Source organism: Mus musculus, chromosome 6 (genome assembly GCF_000001635.26).
Source record: "Mus musculus strain C57BL/6J chromosome 6, GRCm38.p6 C57BL/6J".
In the NCBI taxonomy this organism is placed as follows: Eukaryota; Metazoa; Chordata; class Mammalia; order Rodentia; family Muridae; genus Mus; species Mus musculus.
In genome coordinates, this window is record NC_000072.6 from 80,167,032 (window position 1) to 80,190,715 (window position 23,684).

At 37.8% G+C, this 23,684-nt stretch overlaps 1 protein-coding gene across 8 annotated transcripts in view; it reads left to right on the top strand.

Annotated features, from left to right (window-relative positions):
* The window catches only part of Lrrtm4 (leucine rich repeat transmembrane neuronal 4), a 791,305-nt gene that overhangs the window by 148,174 nt on the left and 619,447 nt on the right, over nucleotides 1-23,684 (top strand). The window lies entirely within an intron of this gene.

Genomic DNA, 23,684 nt, shown 5'->3' on the forward strand with positions numbered 1-23,684 from the left:
CATGCATATGCAGAAAACAAATAGTAAACATCCTATCAGGCAAACAAGTGCACAGACTTATTAGATTAAATCAGGTGTTGGGTTTTTTTTTTATCATTGTTTCTCTTTTTGTTTTGTTGCGTTGTGTTATGGTTTTTGTTTGTTTGGTTTTGTTGTGGCATGGAGATGGGAAGGATGGTCCCTCTCTCTGTCCACAGCACATGTTGAGTTGGCCTAAGGGAAAATAAATGCAGGAGAGCTGCTTCATGAAAGCATTGCTAAGGGATCCATTCAAAAACAGTGTGATTGCAAGATGTTTAGAGAATAATCTCTTGAAAGAGTCTGTTAAGAAAGATATATTTGAAATGCAGAGGCCTGGGATTCAGATATAGCTTCATATATGTGGTGCCCATTCTATCAAATGATACGTGGGCCAAGGAAACCAGAGTTTGACTTCTGGTCTCCACATCCATACATACAACTGTATGCCTAAACCAACTTGCACACAAATGCACACACATACACATCGTGGGCAGAGATACATGCATGTATTAGAGGTCTCTGGAGTAGCAGAATCTAAAAAATCAATCCCTCTTTATATATTGAAAAGAAATTTATTAGAATGACTTGCAGGCTATGGTTCAGCTAACCTAACAATATCTGCCTATGAGTGTAAAGTCCAAGAATTTAGTACTTGTACAGTCAATGTGATTGGACATCTTAACTGGTCTTCAGGATATGCTAGAATCCCTAGGAAGTTGATTCTCATATGAATGAAGAAATGGACTTGCTAGCAAGAACAAGTGGAAGTAGCAAAAGGATAGAGCTCCCTTCTTCTATGCCTTTAATATTGGTTAACAACCGAAAGTGTGGCCAAGTTTAAAGGTACATTGTCCTACCTCAAACGATCTGAATGAAAGCTGTATATTCCCACCACAAAGATCCAGATTAGAAGTGGGTCTTCACACTTCAAATGACTTAATTGTGGAAAAAAAACCAAAAAACAAACAAACAACAACAAAAAACCAACAACAACAAAAAATCCCCCACAGGTGGTCTCAGCTACCTTTGAGGTTTAGTTCCTTCCCTATGTAGTCAACTTGACAGCCACAAACGGCAATCACAATGTCCAAAGCCAAATTACTTTTGCATTTTCTTGAGACTGGGAGGTGCCAAGGGTATTGATTAAAATGTTCTGGTGTAGAAGTATTTTTGGCTCTGTGAGCAGCTTTAACAACATGAGTAATACCTGGATGAGGGAGGAGAATGATAATTGTCATTGTGACTCAATTAGAAGAAATGATTCTCTTTGGTTAAAATATTTGTATAGGGGAAATTATGCAGATAGAAATTTAGGTACATAAATTCCAGAAGATGGAAATGTTACAGTTATAGTGTTGTCAGACTTGATAAAGCACACTAAAGATGGAGGATACTAAAATGGGGGGAGGGTTAGGAGTTGAAAACAGGATATCATCAAATGTGCAATGCTCCTGGATCAAGATGATGACTGCTTAATAGAATAACGTCTGAATCCTTAAAAGATTAATCTGTAGGAAACTGCTTCATTCCTGATTCTGGTGTGAAGCTTTGGAACCAATGAAATGCCTTTTAGAATGTATATATGACTTGAAGTTTGACTCACCTCAGTGAAGCTGTAGGGCCACCTGGCAACTTTAATGATAACAATTCCTATCACAGTATCCTTGATGAGCATGTCTCAATAGTCAAGATGCACAGAAAGCCACATTATGCAACATTATTTAACCTAAAACCATACTAATATAAAAAAGGCTCATTCTGCATACCGTGCAGCATGTGGGAGAAAACTATTCATAGTATTTTTTTTACTTCTGCATAATACTAGAATTAAAGGATGGGATTAATATTTATGAATTTCTATATGGGTAATGTAAATTGGTAGTGTGCTGGAGACAGTTTCAGAAAATTATAGATCCAGGAAACAAATCACAATTGGACCAATGTCTTGCATAGCCCTACATTTTCTGGATGAGCATCACAGACTTTCTGTCAAGTACAACTTTCTTGTGTGTGTGTGTATGTGTGTATGTGTGTGTATGTTCCATGAGAACATCACAAAAATAGTCTACAGGTTTATGTTGATGTATCATTTTTGAGATGACAAACAATTAGATCAGGTGATCATCACAATCCATTATATCATTAACCATTGAGTTGCTTAAAAATACATTTTCTTATCTTTCCCTTGATTCATAGTCTGCTAATGTTTGAGCTTAGTTAAGAGGAATCCATCTTACAAGTTTTCCCTTCTGTGCCTCTTACGAGTTACTTCATTTAATACATTGTAATGAGGAAGGACTGAGAAATACAGCATGGACATTAGATATGGAATCAGAGGAGCTCAGGCCTATGATCACATTTATGTCACATTCTCAGATGTATGTTAAGCCTCCACCTATGAAACATTAACTAAATAGATGGAAATACTATAGTTACAACGTTACATACTTGTTCTAATAACAGACTACAATGTACAGTAAAGGGGGGGTGATACAGAATTGTAAATTGTATGTATTATTATAATTACTATTGACTCCAGCATAAATTGCACACTGTCTACCCTCTGTAAACATTTGCTGAATGAATGAGCAAATAAGTGAGTAAGAGTCATGAATCACTGTATTTGGTGATGCTTAAAGCCACAGTTCAAGGGTACTTGTTAAACATGCTCTACCTGTATGTAAAGCAGAGCATCACAATCAGCCGGCAGGCCTTCTCCAGCTCCCATGTATAAACAGCCATCTCTAAGAAGCTTGTATTTAGACATTGATTCCAGTTGACCTTGTGGCTCAACCCTCTTGTAGCAACAATAACACCTAATCTCTTTACTAGTGTCTGTTGTTTACATAAACAGCTCTCTTGCAGGTTACCTGATGTTACTAATCAATGGCCTCTCTCTTCTCAGAGATGTCATTGAAACATAAATCTCTGGCACTTTTATTTATTTATTTTCTTATATTCTCATTGTCTGCTATATATTGCTTACATTAATGAACAAAACAAAACAAAACCAAACCACTTGTTATCTTTTTGGAGTGTTTGGATTTGTTCCTTCTTACACAGGAATGGCTATTTTGTGGATTTGCCCACTGTGTGATTTACTCAAAACAACTTTCAAAATGTTTAAACTAGGCCATTTTCTGCTACATATACAGCTAGAGACACAAGCTCTGGGGGTACTGGTTAGTTCATACTGTTGACCCACCTATAGGGTTGCAGACCCCTTCAGCTCCTTGGGTACTTTCTCTAGCTCCTTCATTGGGGCCCTATGTTCCTTCCTATAGATGACTGTGAGCATCCACTTCTGTATTTGCCAGGCACTGGCATAGCCTCACTTGAGACAGCTATATCAGGGTCCTTTCAGAAAAATCTTGCTGGCATATGCAATAGTGTCTGGGTTTGGTGGCTGATTATGGGATGGGTCCCTGGGTAGGGTAGTCTCTAGATGGTCCATCCTTTCATTTTAGCTCCAAACTTTGTCTCTGTAACTCCTTCCATGGGTGTTTTGTTTCCTATTCTAAGGAGGAATGAAGTATCCACACTTTGGTCTTTGTTCTTCTTGATTTTCTTGTGTTTTGCAAATTGTATCTTGGGTATTCTAAGTTTATGGGCTAATATCCACTTATCAGTGAGTGCATATCAAGTGACTTCTTTTATGATTGGGTTACCTCCATTGGGAAGTGAGGCCCCTTGGTCTTGCAAACTTTATATGCCCCAGTACAGGGGAATGCCAGGGCCAAGAAGTGAGAGTGGGTGGGTAGGGGAGCAGGGTGTGGGGAAGGTATAGGGAACATTTGGGATAGCATTTGAAATGTAAATAAAGAAAATATCTAATAAAAAATAAATAAAATAAAAAGTTTAAACTAAGAGGATGGCAATATGGTTCATTGGGTAAATGGAGCTTGGCTGGTTACCTGAGTTTGTTACCTGAAACCCATATAAAGGAGGAAAAGAGAAAACACACACACACACAAACATATATATTTATTACATTGTGGTTTACATTTATTCTATAACATTTGATTTGTAGCACTTGAACACAATACATTCAGAGGCTCATACATGATGGTGTAGGCAAGGATGTTTGCTTTGAAAGCCCCTGGTGAGTCTTTGCCCTAGGGCCAGCTGAAAAGGAAAGTGCACAGGCACAACTGTGATTCTCTCCAAGCCATAGCTAACCATAGGGTCCTGTAGATGACATAAAGAATTGGTGGTGACCTTGTAATATAGTACAGTATTTAGAATAATTTCCTAGATATTCCATGTATTATGGAACTGTATTTAGAAAAATTTCCTAGATATTTCATGAACCTCTGTGTGCATTCAGAGAGATGAATAGTGAGTCAGTGAACTCCATGAAGAACAATGAGGCATTGTCTAAGAAGAGATGTGCATGCTGGGAAATGAACTGCCTGATATTTCTATGAATACCAGAACATGTGCTTACATGGACTAATGAGTAGGATTGATATAGGAAGCACTATTTTCTGAGACTACTGTCATATATGTAATTTGGCACTAATACATTATCTCAGAGAGTGTATGACTTGAGGTTGTGAATGCAGGTAAATGTGAATATTAGGTGCTCAAGTGAAGATAGAACGGATACTGATAAAGGTAAATATAAAGTTATCCTTTAATAACAAAATGTATGTAGAGGCTTTTTTTCTATCTTGTGTATGTGTTTTCTGCATGTGTCCATCTTTTTGTGTGTGCACAAGGGGTTGTGTGTGCACATGTACCTGTGGAGGTTACAGATAGCTGTAGAGTGTCTTTCTTATTCACCACTCGATGCCTTGAGTCGGGATCTCACCCTGAACCTGGAATGGTTCAATTCAGATAGGAGGGGTAGCAAGGAAGCATTGAGGATCCACCATCTGCATCCCCTTATAGCAGGGGTTAAAGAGGCTTGCTGCTATAAATGGCTTTTATGTGGGAGTATATTCAAATTTAGAAAAGAATAAGCATAGGTATTTTGTATGTCCATGTGAAGAGATAATTTCAGCATAAAATAATAATAGAAAAATCTGCAACATTTCTAACTTACATTACATAATGTTCAGAATGAATGTACTAAGTATAAATACACCCATTTTACAAAAGATAATACTGACACAGTGCTCAATTTTTCTCAATAGCCCTGGTGAAATAGCATCAGGGAACTTGAGAGTCATGCTGTTCTCTTTGATGGAGATCAAAGATAATGAGGAAGCTTTTTAAATAACTCAACACTTACATGTAGGTAATTTTCTTTTTATTGGATATTTTTCTTTATTTACATTTCAAATGTCATCCCTTTTCCCACCCCCAATACTCCCTATCCCCCTGCTTTTATGAGGCAGTTCCCCCACTCACCCACCCACTCCTTCCTCCCCATCTTCACATTCCCCTACCCTGGAGCCTTCACAGGACAAAAGGCTTCTTCTCCCATTGATGCCTGACAAAGCCATCATTTGCTACATATACATCTGGAGCCAAGGGTCCCTCCATGTGTACTCTTTGGTTGGTGGTTTAGTCCCTAGGAGCTCTGGGGGATCTGATTGGTTGATATTGTTGTTCTTCCTATGGGGCTGTAAACCCCTTCAGTTCCTTCAGTCCTTTCTCTAACTCCACCATTGAAGACCCAGTGCTCAGTCCAATGATTGGCTGTGAGCATCTGCCTCTGTATTTGTCAGGCTCTGGCAGAGCCTCTTAAGAGACATCTACATCAGTCTCCTGTCAGCACGCACTTGTTGGCATCCACAATAATGTCTGTGTTTGGTAACTGTATATGAGATGGATTCCCAGGTGGGACAGTCTCCGGATAGCCTTTCCTTCAATCTCTGTTCCACACTTTGTCTCCGTGCTGCTGAAAACCGGCTATTTGCAGGGGCAAGACATTGAACACATGTCTTAGTACTTAGTGGTCACTTTCATCAACATTCTAGAAACTGTGGTCTTCTTTCAGAGTGAGAAAATCACCATACATTTTATCTCCATAGGATTGAGTTCAGGTTTCTGTATCTATTCTGATTCAATAATTGATAATTTAGCTACTCCAAGAGAACATAGAAACAGTGCGTGCTTGACAATAATAAATTCAGCAGAAAATATTTTACACTGGGATTTTAATGTTCTTATAAAATACTTTTTGAAACAAGGCTTGGGGTACCTTTGTTTTTTTTTTTTAATAACTGTAGTTTGTGGGGAGATATCCATATTGATTATACCTAGCTATTTATCATTTCCACATACAGTAAGAATGAAAGAAAATGCTACAACATTTAAATACATAAATAAAACAGTAGCAAGTACATGGGTGGGTGTGCCCCTGATATGCATGCATGTGTTTGTGCAGGTGTTCCTGTGGGGAGGCCAGGTGTCTTCTTCAATTTATCTTTACCTTACTTTTTCATTTTTATCCTTTGAAAGACATATGTAGCTGAATACAAGAAAATATAAAGTTATTTATTTCCTATAGAAGAAATATCTTTACTATAAATGAAGTAGTAAATTAAGTGAGCAGCTGTATTTCTTTACCTTAGTTGAGTCCCCAATAAGTATATAGAGAAACTAAGTCTTGTTTAAAACACTACCTTAATACCTGAGCAGTTAAATGATCTACCTTAACCTTCTTTGTTAATTTGGCTACCTCCCAGTCCCATCCCACAATTCATGCATATTATTATTGACCTGTGTGCTGGTTTGTATATGCTTGTACCAGAAAGTGGCTCTCCTTGTTGGAGTAGGTGTTTCACTGCGGGAGTGGGCTTTCATACCCTAGTCCTGGCTGCCAGGAAGCAAGTATTCTGCTAGCAGCCTTCAGATGAAGATGTAGAAACCTCAGCTCCTCCTGCACCATGCCAGCCTGATGCTGCCATGTTCCCACCTTTATGAAAATGGACTCAACCTCTGAACCTGTAAGCCAGCCCCAATTAAATGCTGTTTTTATAAGAATTGCCTTGGTCTTGGTGTTTGTTCACAGCAGCAAAACCCTAACTAAGATAATCTAGGTTTTGGGCTTCTGGTGTTTCCATGATCTCTCTCCTGACCCCTTCCTCATTTCTCCAGTTCTTACATCTTCCACTCTGCTCTGAATCTCTCTCTCTCTCTCTCTCTCTCTCTCTCTCTCTTCCTCTCTCTCCCTCTCTCTCCCTCTCTCTCTTTCTCTCTGTCTCTTCCTCTTTCCCTCTCTTCTTTCTTCCCTCCCTCTCCCTTTCTCCCTTTCTCCCTTTCTCCCTTTCTCCCTTTCTCCCTTTCTCCCTTTCTCCCTCCCTCCCTCCCTCCCTCTCTCCCTTTTTCTCTCCCTCTCTCTCCCTCTATGTCTTTCCCTCTCTCCCTTGCTTCCTCCTTCTCTCCCTCCCTTCATCCCTCCCTCAATATCTTCCTTCCTCCCTCTTTCCTTGTCTCCTTTCTCTTGCAGGAGGATGTTCAACCTTATTCTCTATTTTGCTTAAACACTAGGTGATCAGAATTTATTGACAATGCAGAAAATATGGATTGTTTACACAAATTTGAGACAGGAGATTCTTGGTATAAGCATTAAAATACTACACAAAATTGAGACAGTATATTCTTGGTATAAATGATACAATACCATGTTAGGAGGTATAAGCACAGAGAAACCAGTATTTGAGTAAGCCAAGGGTAAACTTTATACAATGTACAAAACCATTATGCCAACAATTTCCCCTTCAAATACCCCCATTTTCTCTTCACCTTATTTTTTGAGACAGTTCTCTGACTGTATCTCTAGCTCATTGATTCTACTAATGTAATGAGCCATCAATCCCAAGGATCTACGTGTCTCTACCTCTCCAGCAAAGAGGTCATCAGTGCATTCAGCTACACCATATTTGTTATGTGGATGCTAAAGGGTTAAACTCAAGTCTCCCAGGTTACATAGTATGCACCTTATCAACTAAATTATCAAACAAGAGCCTCAAAAGTCTAAATGAGTCAGTACTGCCACAAATAACTATGTGTGTACAGCATATTTTATATTGCACGACCTTTTTTTGTGCTCTCTTCCTTTTCTTTTTCTGTTGAGGAGATGCAGGCTTATTTGTTTTATTTATTAATGGAAAAAATAGGATGGTCTCCCTGGGTTTGTTTTCATCGCCAAATATTATGAGAATGTGCCATTGTCCCTGTCACTGTCAGCAACTCTATTGCACTGCCTTTCCTTTGGAGTCCTGGATGTGGCAAGGTGACTGATGTAACTTCATTTAGTTAGGTCAATGACCTAGAATACGGAGTCACGATTGCCATGGGCAGTCCCAGTAGGAATGCTTTGAAACTGGACTGATCCTTCTCTGTGTTATTAGAGCCTCCCCTTCTGGAGTCCTGACACAAGGCATGGCTCTGCCTGCCTTCTCTTTTTTTGTCACTGAGGATAGCATCAAGATGGCCTCCAGAGAACACACTGACACTGCAGGAACAAAGGACTTCAGTTTACTTGTAGCAACATGCTGCTTGCTCCTGAAGCAATAGGCTTTTGTTTGTTTGTTTGTTTGTTTGTTTGTTATTATGGCTTTTCTTTTGTTTGTTTGTAAACCTATTTTATTATGATAAACCCAGAAAAGCTTTATGCATACACAAGTGATTAAAACTGCTTTCCTGAAATAAACAATAATATTTCTCTGATAAATGAAATTAAAATTTTATATACTTCCAAGCTACAAATGCAGTTATATTTGGTCAAGTTTGTTTTTGTAATATAGGGCGGGCAATGGGATTGAGCAGAAAGACTGCATTTTCTTGCTGCTTTCCAGTGTTCCCCTTTATGGGTTTCTTTCTCTTCTTTCTCATCTAATTGTCACCTAACTGCCACTTTTCCAGGATGTAGAAGCTGGCCTTCAATTAGGTCCCATTTTACTTAAATTAAGGAGATGACCTTTAAAGATTTCAAAACATGGGTGTCTTCCCTATTCAGAATGTGGTTTGTACTTTCAACTTTTTTGAAGACAAGAGAATTATGAGCTGCCTGTTTGAGGGTGTTTGGGGTGCTGCAGTCTTGGAGAAAACCCTACATAATGAGCTTTTAGACTTCTCCTTCTTAGATTATTAGGGTGATATATATATATATATATATATATATATATATATATATATATATATATACACATATACATATATGCCTGATAAAGCCAGATTTCTTCAGTGGCTCATGTAGAATCTTATCACCAGAAGGCAGAACAATAAACTTCATATATTTTCTCTCTCAATTTTAAATAATTTTTAAACCTACATTTGTACCTCAAAAGAGCTTATAGATTCAAATAATAACATGACATTTAGGAAATCAAATATATAAATTAGAAATAAGAGAAACTGGAGGGTGATAAATTAACTTAAATACTTAAGGACCTTGCCACCAAGTTTGACACCCAAATCAATATCCTGGATCCATGTGGGATTCGGGGGTGCAGGGAAGCAAGTCCTGCCAATTGCCCTCCAACACCAATGTGCACTCTGACAGGTGCATGCACTCTTGTAGCACAATATGTGAGAGCAAGGGAGAGAGACTGAACCTAGCTGTAAAGGTAGAAAACAGTAAGAACATTAATGAAGATTATTTACTGCATTTACCTTAAAAACATTTCCAGACTGAGTATTCAAAAAAGAAACTTCTACCTTTCCTGTCATTCATTTAACAGCATTTAACAAGTGCTCACAGTATGCAAAGCTGTGTTAGTCATTGTGGGATATATGAAGATGAATTAAACACAGTTGCTACCTGAAAAGGCCTTATGAGAGACACAAAATATGCATAAATAGCTAGAATACAAGCCAGGAAAAGGATGAGTGCTTTGGGACAGCATAAACAATCTCTCCTGAGTTGAGTAGTTTATAGATTGCTGTCATGAAGAAATAAAATGAGGCATAAATATGTACAGATATATACATGTATGTAAACACACATGCCTGTTGAGTCTGTTCCATGATATTTCCTCCTTTAAATGCTATTTAATTTTGAAAACGATGCATCCTTTGGTGCTTTTAATAAAGCACCACACCAGTGAAGCACTCTGCAGGGATAGCCTGTCAATGATTCAAAATGTGATCCAGCCTTTCATGTTTCAGTACAAATATCAATTACAAGACAGGAAACATATGAAATGACTCCTAATGAGCAAAATTAACTCCTTGGCTAATGTCACAGAATCACATCCATTTATATCTAATTATTTAAAGCTGGCAAAAATTGATGTGGAAAACTGGACCATTTAAGGGGAAAAACATCTAAACAGAAATGCTGATGCGAGCTGAAATGAGTGTTCATGTGTGAGGATGCACCACAGTATGTTTAGGAATTTGAAACAAGGCTTACATCCAGTGGACTCAAAGCATAGAGATTTCAAACATAACATGAAACAACCAGCCCTGTCAGTCTCTGTGCTTAGACGGGCAGCAAACACAGTTTAATTATACAATGACAAACTTGAGTCTGGTTCTAGAATATTCTAGAGAAAGGGTACACTCAATAAGGAAGCCACCAGGGCAATTTGCTATTGGGTTTAAATTTATAAATCTCTACATACTGATCAATGAGTTTGGGGAGGAGAGACAGAAGAGTTGTCCTCTCCAAGCAGTATGGTGGCCTGTCCCCAAGCTATGTAAGCCCATCATGTCATGGCTAACTCAGAGCTTGATGCTTTTATTTCCGGTGAATTTATGAACCTTGTGAGTCATATTGATAAAGCAGATGTAGCATTAGTATATAATGTTGGAACTGTTGAATGAGCATATATCTGTGGTGCTTAGGAAGACTTCCAATAACTGTCTCAGGGCTTGAAAACAGGCCCAACAACTAGGTGGGAAGAAAGAACCTGCTGACCTAGGAAATCAGGGATTTATTGCCCCTAATGCTGTGATGTTGTTTTACTTTCCTTTATAAACTCTTACTTGGAATTCAGAGGCTTTGACACGGAATAAAAATGAGCACATTCTATTTCTTTAGTTGGAATGCGTTCTGTAGTTGGAAAGTTCAGTTCCCTTTCCTCCTGTCCTTTTATTCTCAGAGAACTTCATACATTGATGTCATATAGCTTGATTATTAACATGTATCACTCATACTTATCCTCTGCTGACTCCCACTAAACCTTTTCTTCTCAAGTTTTCCACCTCTGTTTGTTTCTTTTGTGTAACCCACTAGGTTTAATTATGATTGTTTGCATGATGGTGAGTCAGAAACCATATACTGAACCAAGGACAGTGTAGCACTGTCTATAACCATGAAGAAAAAGGAGCTCCACTACCCAAACAACTATTAGAAATCAATGGCTACTAGAGGAAGGGGTGTGGCCTCAGAAGCCATTCCTCACCCTCGATGGAATGTCAATGGGTTCAACTTTTTTTGCAAATCTTGTGTTGGTAACCATGACCATTCAGAGTTCCTGAGTGCAGCAGCTAGATCATTTCCAGTAGGCATCATTTTCCACTATTCCTTTCTTTAGCTTCTATAGTACTCTTTTCAGCCCCCTCCAGCCATGTTCTCTGAGGCTAAAAGAGGGTGATACAAATTACCTATAAAGGATAGTACCCAGCTTATTCTTAGCAGTTTGAGTAGTTATGGAAATCCATGTTATCCTTTACTCTTTAAAAACCTCTAAATTTGCTTTAATGTATAGTTTCCTATGTTCAACATCCTTAATCATCAGGGAAATGCAAATCAAAACAACCCTGAGATTCCAACTCACATCAGTCAGAATGTCTAAGATCAAAAATTCAGGTGACAGCAGATGCTGGCTAGGATGTGGAAAAAGAGGAACACTCCTCCATTGTTGGTGAAATTGTAAGCTTGTACAACCACTCTGGAAATCAGTCTGGCAGTTGCTCAGAAAATTGGACATAGTACTACTGGAGGATCCCCCAATACCTTTCCTGAGCATATATCCAGAAGATATTTCAACCAGTAAGGACACATGCTCCACTATATTCACAGCAGCCTTATTTATAATAGCCAAAAGCTGGAAAGAACCCAGATGCCCCTCAACAGAGGAATGGATACAGAAAATGTGGAACATTTACACAATGGAGTACTACTCAGCTATTAAAAAGAATGAATTTATGAAATTCCTAGGCAAATGGATGGACCTGGAGGGCATCATCCTGAATGAGGTAACCCAATAACAAAAGAACTCACACAATATGTACTCACTGATAGGTGGATATTAGCCCAGAAACTTAGAATATTCAAGATATAAGATACAACTTGCTAAACACATGAAACTCAAGAAGAATGAAGGCCAAAGTGTGGACACTTTGCCCCTTCTTAGAATTGGGAACAAAACACCCATGGAAGGAGTTACAGAGACAACGTTTGGAGCTGAGACGAAAGGATGGACCATCTAGAGACTGCCATATCCAGGGCTCCATCCCATAATCAGCTTCCAAACGCTGACACTATTGCATACACTAGCAAGATTTTGCTGAAAGGACCCAGATATAGCTGTCTCTTGTGAGACTATGCCGGGGCCTAGCAAACACAGAAGTTGATGCTCACAGTCAGCTATTGGATGGATCACAGGGACCCCAATGGAGGAGCTAGAGAAAGTAACCAAGGAGATAAAGGGATTTGCAAGCCTATAGGTGGAACAACAATATGAACTAACCAGTACCCCCTGTAGCTCGTGTATCTAGCTGCATATGTATCAGAAGATGGCCTAGTCAGCCATCAATGGAAAGAGATGCCCATTGCTCTTGCAAATTTTATATGCCTCAGTACAGGGGAATGCCAGGGCCGAGAAGTGGGAGTGGGTGGGTGGGGAAGTGGGTGGGGGAGCGTTTGGGTGACTTTTGGGATAGCATTGGAAATGTAAATGAAATAAATACCTAATAAAATAAATAGGCAAATTGTTCATAACAAGGAACCATGCAATTTTCTCATGCAAGCAGTTACTAGACAATTGACATTACTTAAGAAATAATGATTAAAGGTTGTAAAGAAGGAGTTGGCAGAGGGGTAAAGATGGGCAAATAGAGGTAGATGTGGGATGATCAAGTTTAGATTTGGTGCATCAAGGCTGCAGAACTTTCATACTGGAGAGTTTCCTTTTTGATAAAACACATACGTTCATAAAATTTGAATTTAAGATGAATCATGAATAATTTGTTGATATAAACCTTTTCTATCTAAAATCAAAAATAAATTTATAAAATAAAACCATCCTTACTTATTTGAAATTTGGCTTTATCCAGATGTCTTTATTAAGTCTTTCAAGTATCCTGGGGTGGTTGATTAGAGCACTTTCATTCTCTCTAAAATGTTGGTATCTTGTCATATAGATATTGGTTGGTTTTTCCTTTAGTGCAACTTGTAACTTCAGTTGAGAGAAATCAAAGCATATGCAAATTGGGAGTAGAATGTTGCTTCACACAATCCACGTAGATTGTGGATGCGGGGTGGGATGGAGAAGATTGGTCAGTGGGTCTTAGCTTTCAGTTTGATAAAAGTATAAATTTCACTGAGTCCTGCCAATGAAGTGACTATCTATAGCTAATTATAATATAGTGCATGTTTTTTTAAAGCTGACAGAAAATTTGAGTGCATTAGTTATAATAAAATGATATAAAACAAAGAGAGGTATTTAGTTTGATTGAACACTAAAAACTATGCTTTATTTCTCTTCTTTCAATCTCTCTAATGCTTTTTTTTTTGGAGAATCATGGTTCTATACCTCAAACGTGAAAATAGCAGCTAAAATCTTGCGGATAGCTCTCCACAGTCCTCAGGATGAAGTCTAAAGCAAATGTAAGATCTTGGTGTTCTAGATCTGCCTTCTCCAGAACACTGGTAAATTAAACTCCTGCCATAGTTAAGCTTCACCCTCTGGGGATGCTTTTCCATGAAAAGAGCATCATCTTCCCCCACATGCTCCCCTAGAGAAATCTGGGTTACTAAGCAGACGTTCATACCTTCTCTTCAGTAACCTAGGAGTGTTTTAATTTTAGCAGGTTCAAACAGTTGTCACCAAGCACCCCAACTGCCTTTTTCACTCATAGGTTTCCTCTGTAGACTTCATGCTCTGGGAGGAGAAACACTGTCTTTTTGAACCTTAATACACACTCTTGGGCATATTTTAAGTTCCTTGAATGAAAGACAAGAGTTTTCGTTTCATAACACATTGGGGCAAGAACAAAATAAGATGAAATGCCACTTTAAAAGCTAAAGCAGAGAAAATAAAGCAAAATGAAAATAAAGACAGCTCTTAGGTTCTTTGACTTTCTTAGCAGTAGAATTCTTTTCTATCATTGATGAACAGTGTCTATAGGAAAGAAGTGGGCTTGGTGGTTGTGCTCCACAGTGTGTCCAGTGAAATGCACATCTAATATTTAAAATGTGAAATTCTTCACTTCTTTCTTTGCTTTGTTTTTGTTTGGTGTTGTTTTTTGTTTGTTTGTCTTGTTTGTTTGTTTGGTTTGGTCTGATTTAGTTTGGTTTGGTTTGATAACACATAAAAATCCTAATCTGACTGGAGCTAGACGATGGCTTAACCATTAAGTACATTTGCTGTTCTATCTTGAAGACCTAAATTCAGATCCAGTGCCCACCTCAAGTCCTTCACAACAGTTTAGAATACCACTTCCAAGGGATCTGATGCTCCGTTCTGTCCTCCTTAGAAACCAACACATGCATGTATGCAAAGGCCTGTACACACACACACACACACACACACACACAGAGAGAGAGAGAGAGAGAGAGAGAGAGAGAGAGAGAGAGAGAGAGAGAGAAGAAAATTGGAAAGTTTTTTTTTTTACTCACTATGTAATACTCGTGGGTATCACAATGTTTAGGAATTTGCTTTAACATACTCCTACTTTGTGTCCTATGACTCAAACCTTTTCCAGACCCTCTCTCACCAGGTCCTGGTAAACACTGTACTCTCTGCTTTGAAACTTCAACTTTTTGTCACAGAGTGAGATAGGACTGTTTGTCTTTTTGTGCTTGGCTTATTTTATTTAGCATAATGTTTCCACATTGACTTTAGTACCACATACTTTCATTTGTAAGGGGCAGCTGAATATTATCACATTGTGTATACACAAAGTCCCCGAGATCCATCCTTCTGTCAGTGGATACTCATATTTTGCATATATTAATTCATGCAGCCATGCATGTAGACTGCAGGTGAAGACTCCTGATTTATTATGTAAATAACTTCCAATAATTAAGGTATAGCTTCTCAGTATTAATTTAACTATGAATATTTTGAGAATTTCCTTCTTGAGTACTGTATTCACATCATTTTTCCCTTTCCTTGACCCATGTCCAACTGTTCTAATGTCCTTCCCACTCTTTTTCAAATATATGCCTACACCATTCATTATTATTCTTAGAGATCTATAACACATCCTAGCTCATTTAGTGTCACTCCTATGAACACATGTTTATGGCTAAATGTTTCTGATTGGACAACTCATCAGAAGCCTCATCTCTGGAGAATATTGACCCTGGCTCTCAGCAAACATTAATTGTCTGTAATCCTTCATCTAAGAGTGCGGCCTTATGAGCTTTCTCTGATACATAATGACATGTCACCTGGTGTTGCAATTATGCTGGTCCCATCTACATGCTTCATGTTCCAGAGGCAAAAGTCATCAGCCTTCTCATGGTGAACTTTCGAAGGCTGTTTATGCAAATGATAGCAAATATATGTAAATATAAGCACACATATATTTGCATTGTTTCTATGGGTAATTAAATCTTTAACTGTTAAAGAATATACAATTAGAAATCTTTCATTTGACCCCTTCAAGCAGTAGATTTCATAAGAATATTTTTTGCTTGGCTTCACTCTTTTGATCAGTAATTAAGTAATTAAATATTCATTAATGAAGAATTTGTCATGTCCTGATTGCAAATTTTAAGTGGGTCATGCTCTATAAACAATATGCTCCAGTACATTGTCTCAAAGTTGTAAGAAATTGAAACAGCATATCTGAAGATGGCAAGCACTTTCCATTCTCTTCCAGACATTCCGGTTCTTCTTTGCATTTTGTTAGCTTTCTATTTTTCTAACAAGACTTGTATTCATTCTTAGCCTTCAAAAAAATTGAAAACTAAAACAGAATTTATAAAATTAACAAATGAACAAATTTAAATACACTTCATTAAAATGTAAATGATTGTAAATGAATAACCATATTTTCTTCTGAATAAAAAAAAAAACCTTTTGTTTTCTAAAATGTTCAGTGTTGTACTGATAATGTTCTTTGGCCACTCAATTTTAATGATAAAACAAAAATGTCACTAGTTTGAAAGTCAAATTAAATAGAACGTGTTTACATAGATTAAGACATTTAAGACATATAAGACATTTGTCTTATAGCTGTAATGTGGGTTTCTTAGTATGTGATGAGCATCCTGATTTCTGATGTTAAGAGGAGAAGTCATCCTATGCAGGTGTTTCCACCAGGCTTTCATGTACACACATTTTGTCAGAGACTTGAATAGTTGATGGCACAAATTGCTTCTTTGCTGCCTTTGAAAAGTTAAAGAAACTTTTAGTGATGCATATCTCCAGAACCACAAGACGGAATATGATGAAAGGATACCCTATAATTATGTGAAATTATATTTCACTCCATAGAAAGATATTGGCTTCATGATAATGTCACAAGTAAATTCACATATGTTCTGCTTTCTTTTCTAATTCCAGCCACTGCTCAGTTCTAGTGTTGGAAGCATTATTCATATTGCACTGCAACATAACATCCCTTCCCCCATTTGCTGCTATCTTTGGGTCAACAGGAATAAGGCAGAGGTATTTTCAGGGATGTTTCAAAGACCAGTAAATAGATGCTATCTTATGTTAAACCCAAGTTTTAGATTCTACAGGAGGTAATAATATGCTACCAGCTGGGAGTCTTTCTCATATGTGACATCGCAAGCTTCCTTGGGAGGCTCTGAACATATAAAGAGGTTCCTTGTGCCCAGGTTGAGTGTCTGTCTACCCTGCTAATGTGTTCCACCAGGGCTTCCTGTTGGATTTACTAAAAAGAAAGCAACTGGAATGAAATGGAATGAACAGACGGGAGGAGGAAGGGAGGGAGGGAGGGAGGGAGGGAGGGAGGGAGGGAGGGAGGGAGGGAGGGAGGGAAGAAGGAAGGAAGGAAAGAAGGAAGGGAGGGAGGGAGGGAAGGAGGGAGGGAGGGAGGGAGGGAAGAAGGAAGGAAGGAAAGAAGGAAGGGAGGGAGGGAGGGAAGGAGGGAGGGAGGGAGGGAGGAAAGTGGAGGAAGAGAAAGGATGGAGTGAGGAAGGAAGGAAAGAAAGGAAAGAGAAGGAAAGAAGAAGGAAAGAGGGAAGAGAGGTGAGAAAGTGGAGAGAGAATTAACAGATATAGATAACATTGATGTAGACAGGTTTCAGGAAATGACCAAAACCAAAATATGTGCCAGAGCATCTCCCTTAAGAGAAACTAAGATATAAATATTCACATCTTACTTTGACAGAATAGAAACTTTGTTAGTTCCTCTAAGTGGGAAAGACTATGTATTATTTTCAAAATGGCTTTATATTGTACTGAATTGTGAAGTAATTGCTTAGATAAAAACAGTTTAGTGGCTATGCTAAAATGAAGGAAAGAGGCAACAAGTGAAAATAATTAAATTCAACTAGTGAGATGGCTCAGGCAAACCAGACAGTCTGAGTTCCATCCTTGAGACCTACAAGGTGGGAAGAAAGAACATACCTCTTGGCTGTGCTCCAGTCTCCATTGGCCCAATTCTGCATGCCAAATAAGTAGCCGCATCAATAAAACATAAATAAGAACTAAAAGACACTCGTATATTTCATGTCAAATCCAGGAAACTGTGACTGAACATTTCTTCATTCTGGATGTCACAGTCTTACATAATGGAGAGAAACAGCATGTTGGCCTTGTATGATATCTGTGAGGCACTTACTTCACAGTATGCCTGGGGAGAGTGGCCAAATGTTTCTTCCTCTGACTAGATGATATTGATGGTCCATTTCAGTGCTATTCTCAATCTTCTCCAATTCATTCTTGACATATTCCTTGCATCTTCTATACATATAACATGCAAGTATCTGTAGACTTTCAGCACCAAGCCTTACATTATCCCTAGATATTACTTCTCCTAATATTGAGGTACCTAATCTGGTCCGTCCTTTCTTCCCTCCTTCATTGACCACCATTCTCTTTCACATTGTCTGGCAAAACAATTTATATTACAGACACATAAAGACTTCATATTTTACTAAGAACTCATCCCAACCGTACCTTACAGTCTACATCCATAAGTGACTTCGGCAACATGGAAATGACACACTCTCATTCCTGAAATGATGGGATGATCAAGCACAGCATGACCTGAAACAAAATGAAAGTTTTAGAACATGTGAATGCTACTTCCAGTCAGAACACAAAGCACAAGGACATTATCTCTTTAAAACTTAGCCTTCTGTTCCACTTGATCTTAGCCAAAAGGCCGAGAAGCAATAGCTTTCTGCTCAAAATGCATTGCGGTGGTCCCAGTTTTCATATGGTATTTCTTCATCAGACAGAGTGATTTTTCTTCAGATAAACTGTTTTTTCCAGTCAAGATACATGCAGATTGAAGGGTCCAGACACAGCAGGTAGAGTGAACTCCCCTTGCATACCATCAACTACAGAGGGGAGTCACAGTAGTCTAGCTTGCTGCTCACACACAGCCATTACTGTAGGGATGAGAAACCTCAAAACCTCACTAAGAAGCAATCTGCCTGCCAAACAGCCAAAGTGTTGCCCCAAAGAAACAGCCTCAAAAACTAGCTAGCCTGCCCTTTGCTTGTGAAAGATTCCTAGAAACCAGAGACCGGTGGGAAACTCTCTTAGAGAAATTGAGATCATTCAATTAGGAGACCTGCTTTGTTATGTAAATCATCACGCATGTAATCCATTCCATCCCCCTTCCCCAGGAGGAGGGCTGGTACAACATGATCAAATAATCGAGCATCTATGTTATCCTGTCCCAAAGAATTTTCATTAATCTATTTGCTTTAACACTAAGAGTCAGTCTGTCTGGAGCATTATGCAATATTCGTAGCTAATGAAGCTCTGGAAGGACCATTGTCCTGTGCATTAGGGCTTATATTTTGTGTAGAACATTAGAAAACATGTGCTATAAAATTTTTAAATGAGTGAAAGAAATACACATCTGTTGGCCACACTCCCATTTGCTTTATACATTTAGCAGATTTATGTAAACAAATCATTAATGATTAGGAGGATTTATTCTGGTAATTTGCTATTATAAGATCAAATCAGTGAATTTATAGGTTTCTGACAGCTATGGGGCTTTGTTTTGTTACAGAAAATTGTCTCTTGTGAGATTTCCCCAAAGCTTTGTTGTTCTCCCCACCCCTTCCTTATTTGCTAGTGTTTTACTCCTCTCATCCAGTCAATTGGAGCACAAATGATGAAAAATGATGAACAATCCTCTACCTTAAAAACTTTATCTTACAAATAATCTGCTTATCTTCTGCTTCAAAGTTCTAAGATTGCAGAATTAATATATGTGCATTTTATAACTTTGCTTTGTGGAAAAGGACAGAAATGTAAAGAAATGCCAAATATACTTAGTATATTGGGTACTGCAAACAGGGAGGGCAGAGAAAGAAAGGAAACGGGAGAAGAGACAGAGACAGACAGAGAGACAGAGACAGATAGAGACAGTGTATGTGAAAGGGAAAGATTTTCCAAGACATGCTTTAATATGAATAGATTTGATAATTTTAGCATCCAGAATTCTGTGTTTTCTATCTGAAGCCACTTTGTTAGCAATCTGCTCTTTAAATCTCAACATTGAGATTGCCAGTGTACAGGAAAGAGTTAACTGAGGGAGGAAGATTTATGCTTCCTAAATATTATCAAAGCCAACAACTGCTAAGAGGATTTGTTCTTACCTGTGAGTCTGCTTGAATGCTCTTTGGGACTCCAGTCTACACAGCCCTATTCTCCTGCCCATTGTTAATAGAGCTGTTCCTTGACTTAGTTTGGCTAAGCCCCTAGGATAAAAGCGTCTAAACTGTGTGGTTAGAATTATTAATGGGATTTGTAAAATCAAATGATTTGTTAGAGTGCATTCCACTGCAGGTCCCTTTTGAAAGATTCCATTTCTCATTATGTTTTGATCTGTTTCTCAGATGGAAGGTTGAGCCTCTGAGTGCCTGCTGTGATTATTTGCTCTAGGAATCACATTCCCTAAAAACATTGTTCTTACCTGTGAAAGGTGTTTCTACTCTGGTCCTCCTACTTCCTTCCCATGCACTTTTGTTTGGACATAGAAGACAAAAAGAAAGCACTGAAAACTGGGTGGTAAAGGGTTTCTTCTAGTCATCTATGACCAATCAAAGAGTTTCTCTCCAAGAGTCTCCAGGTTATGTTGGAAATTCCACTAAACAGAAGACATTTTTAGGTGATAGCAACTTGAAGTCTACAATTTAAATTTAAGTCTGACCCTTACTCACATTTCTTCATAAATCTCATGTCTCCTCATGCTAGTCTATTCTCTTCCCCCCGCACCCGCAAAAAAACATTCTCACAAATTCCTCTCTTAACAATTCTCTTTTCCTTTGAACCAGAAGGAGACAAAAGGTGGACAACATTCAACCTAGGTCCTGTTTTGCCTTTGATTTTCTGCCCGCTCATCACTGAACTTCAAATTCTTCAGCCACTCAATACTACTCTCGTTAATGAACTTATTAATATCTTTGTACAAAGTATTTAATGTCACTTAAAATACTAACAAAAGCAGAGATAAGTAATTAACATTTTTGAGTTTTTATAGATTATAAATTACATTAAAATCTTATTTAGGCTTAAACATATCTTCCTAGCCTATGTTAACTGTAAAAATTATTCTTTACATTGTGATATATCAACCACTTCCTGTTACCTTCCCTTATTGAACTTCCCTATCTTTCCCAGGTCCCTGTTATCTCTCCTAGGATATTATTCTATATTTGTAGCTTTGTTTTATTGTAGATTTCATGCATGAGAGACAAATATGTGATTCTTATCTGTGTCAGGTTTATTTCAGTTAATATGATGTTCTGCATTCCAAACATTTACTTACAAACAGTATGATTTTCTACTTTTTGTGTGAGTAGTGCTCCATTGTATGGATAAATACCACATTTACTTTGGCTATGGTTGGGCATCTAGACTTATCTTATGGTATGGCTATTATGAATAGTCCAAATATAAGCATGGTTGTGGTGGTGTTACTAGCACATGCTGTCTTTGATAATTTCTCATCTAATTCAGCTAGCAAATAAAGAAGTTCAGTACTCCAAGGAAGTTCGAAAGGCACAGTATTTGGACAAGTACCTTGGATGATGTCTAACAGTCAAGCTGATGTCACACTTACCCTTCCCAAGGCAAGCTTTCTTGCTCTGAACCTATGTGCCATGTTTTCTTTTATCTCTTTAAAGAAAACCTTCTGTGTTTCTGGAGTTACAAAGTCTTTGGTGAAAAAAGCAAGTTCTTATATATGTCTACCTCCCTCACACTTCCTTATGCATGCCTTATTTATTCAAGCATGCCTCCACTGTTCTTTTATAACTAGCACTATGGTAATTAAACACGGATTCATTATCCCTTATCATGATGGTTCTCATGTGCAAGCTTGCATCTTAGTGTCTGTTAGACTTAGTGAAACCCAGTTATCAGGAATCCTGACTGAAAGGAACCAAGACAGAATATCTAAAGTCTAAGCTGTAAGAGTAAAACGTGGTGTGAAATTAAATTATTGATGTATCTCTGGCCTTTTTTTTTTTCTTCATACAAAGCAAACATTGAAATTCCATGTGCCTTGAGTGAGCTAACACACTGGGGGTGGGAGTAAAAAACATCTGAAATATTCAAACTGCAATATGACTACTTCTAAACATCACAAAAGGATCATTAGGTAATCAGAGGGCAGCTCAGTACTTTTGACCATTTTATTTTAGTTTATGAAATATAAACTAGGTATAATTTTCAAAGCTCAGTTTGTTACATAAATCTTTTCCCTCATCTGATCCTCTTATATACACTAAGGAAGTCAGGAAGGAGGTAGGCTCCAGTGGGAGATTGTACTTCTAGTGAGTAAGCTAACCTTTACAACCTGCAGGTGTTCTTAGCAACTGACACATTATTCCATGATTTCATTCAAGCCAGGTGTAGTGACATTCAAGTGGAAATGAAGTGTGCACTTTGATCTAGATAATCATTTGCCTATTAGCTTAATTCCAGATTAGAAACTTTAATATAATTCTAAAAAATCCTTTCTGTTTTAAACAAGCTTGGATTACTCTTAGATATAAGCACTGGTGTGATTGACATATCCATTTAGATAGAGGGCCACTCTGTGGTCATTGATTCAAATCTTGATGCACTGATGATGTTCACACCTTCCCAAACATGTACTCTGGAACTAAAAGCACAATAACTTTTGCAAGATTTTCAATACAAGGAATGAATGCATCCACAAACTCTTGCTTCATTTCCACTAGTTGTAGTTCATGGGTGCCTACCCCAGTATCACAGAAAGGGGTCATGAAAACTTTCTTTCTGGGGACATGAACACTGAGTTGCAATCTACAGGGAAAAATCTAACAAAACAAAACAAACCAACAAAATCCCCTGCATAAGTCTTTGGGATTTTTCCAGAGCAAACTGCCATCAAGAACGATCTTGCTAACTGGTTTTCTCTTGTTTTTTGCATAAAATAAGAATACCTATGAATTAAAATATATCAAGGAAAAAAGAAACTGTAGAAGTATTTGAAAATTGAATATGTAAAGTGTGCTTAGGTATTAATACATATTTTCCTGAAGGACTAGACATGTTGTGTAGTGTCATATTGTTTAATCAGTCATAACTTAAATGGTATACACGCTACAATAGATCACTGCTAAGAGCTATTGGCTTCATACATTACTGATTTAACAAGTATTACTTAATGAAATGTGAGATATATTCCTTTTTGCTGGAAGCAAATATATCTTGATGAAAATATAGATTATCAAATACTAAAAGTTTTAAAGAGCCACATGCAGAAAATAGACAAACTCAAGCTACCCAGACTGAAGTGACTTCTCAACATTAAGAAATATCATATAATTCAAAATCATATATTTCATTTGTTGAGAAAAATAATTGCCAGATATCAGCTCAGTGCTCAGACAAATTATCATAGAAAAAATGGCAAAATAGAAAATAAGATAAAAATTAGTCATAAAACTATTTCTCAAAGCCTAAAGCAGTATGATTCAAGAAGGAAATTTTTAAAAAATATAATAAACACAGGAGAAAAACAATTATAAACAGATAAATTGATCCACCTAGAAAGTGCTACATCAGAATCAGGTTCAGGTCAGCAAGCAGGGAAGGGAGATGAATGGAAACTGAAAGTACAATAAGGGACAGCGCATAGGAGGGACTGCCACAGGAGTTCTGCATTGACACCTGTGTAAGTGCCAGCTAGGGTTGCAAGGAGACATGGGTTTTATCTTGTCACGTCAAATACTTATATTAAATGTGTACATAAATATTAAAAAGAAATAAGTGCAGTGTATCACTTCCAGCCCAGTGAAAAGTTAAATATTAATAAAGGGAATTCCAGTAACATGGAAGATGGATCAGTTTGCTTCCCAGCAGTCATGTAAAAGTCAACCACCGCTGTGTATCTGA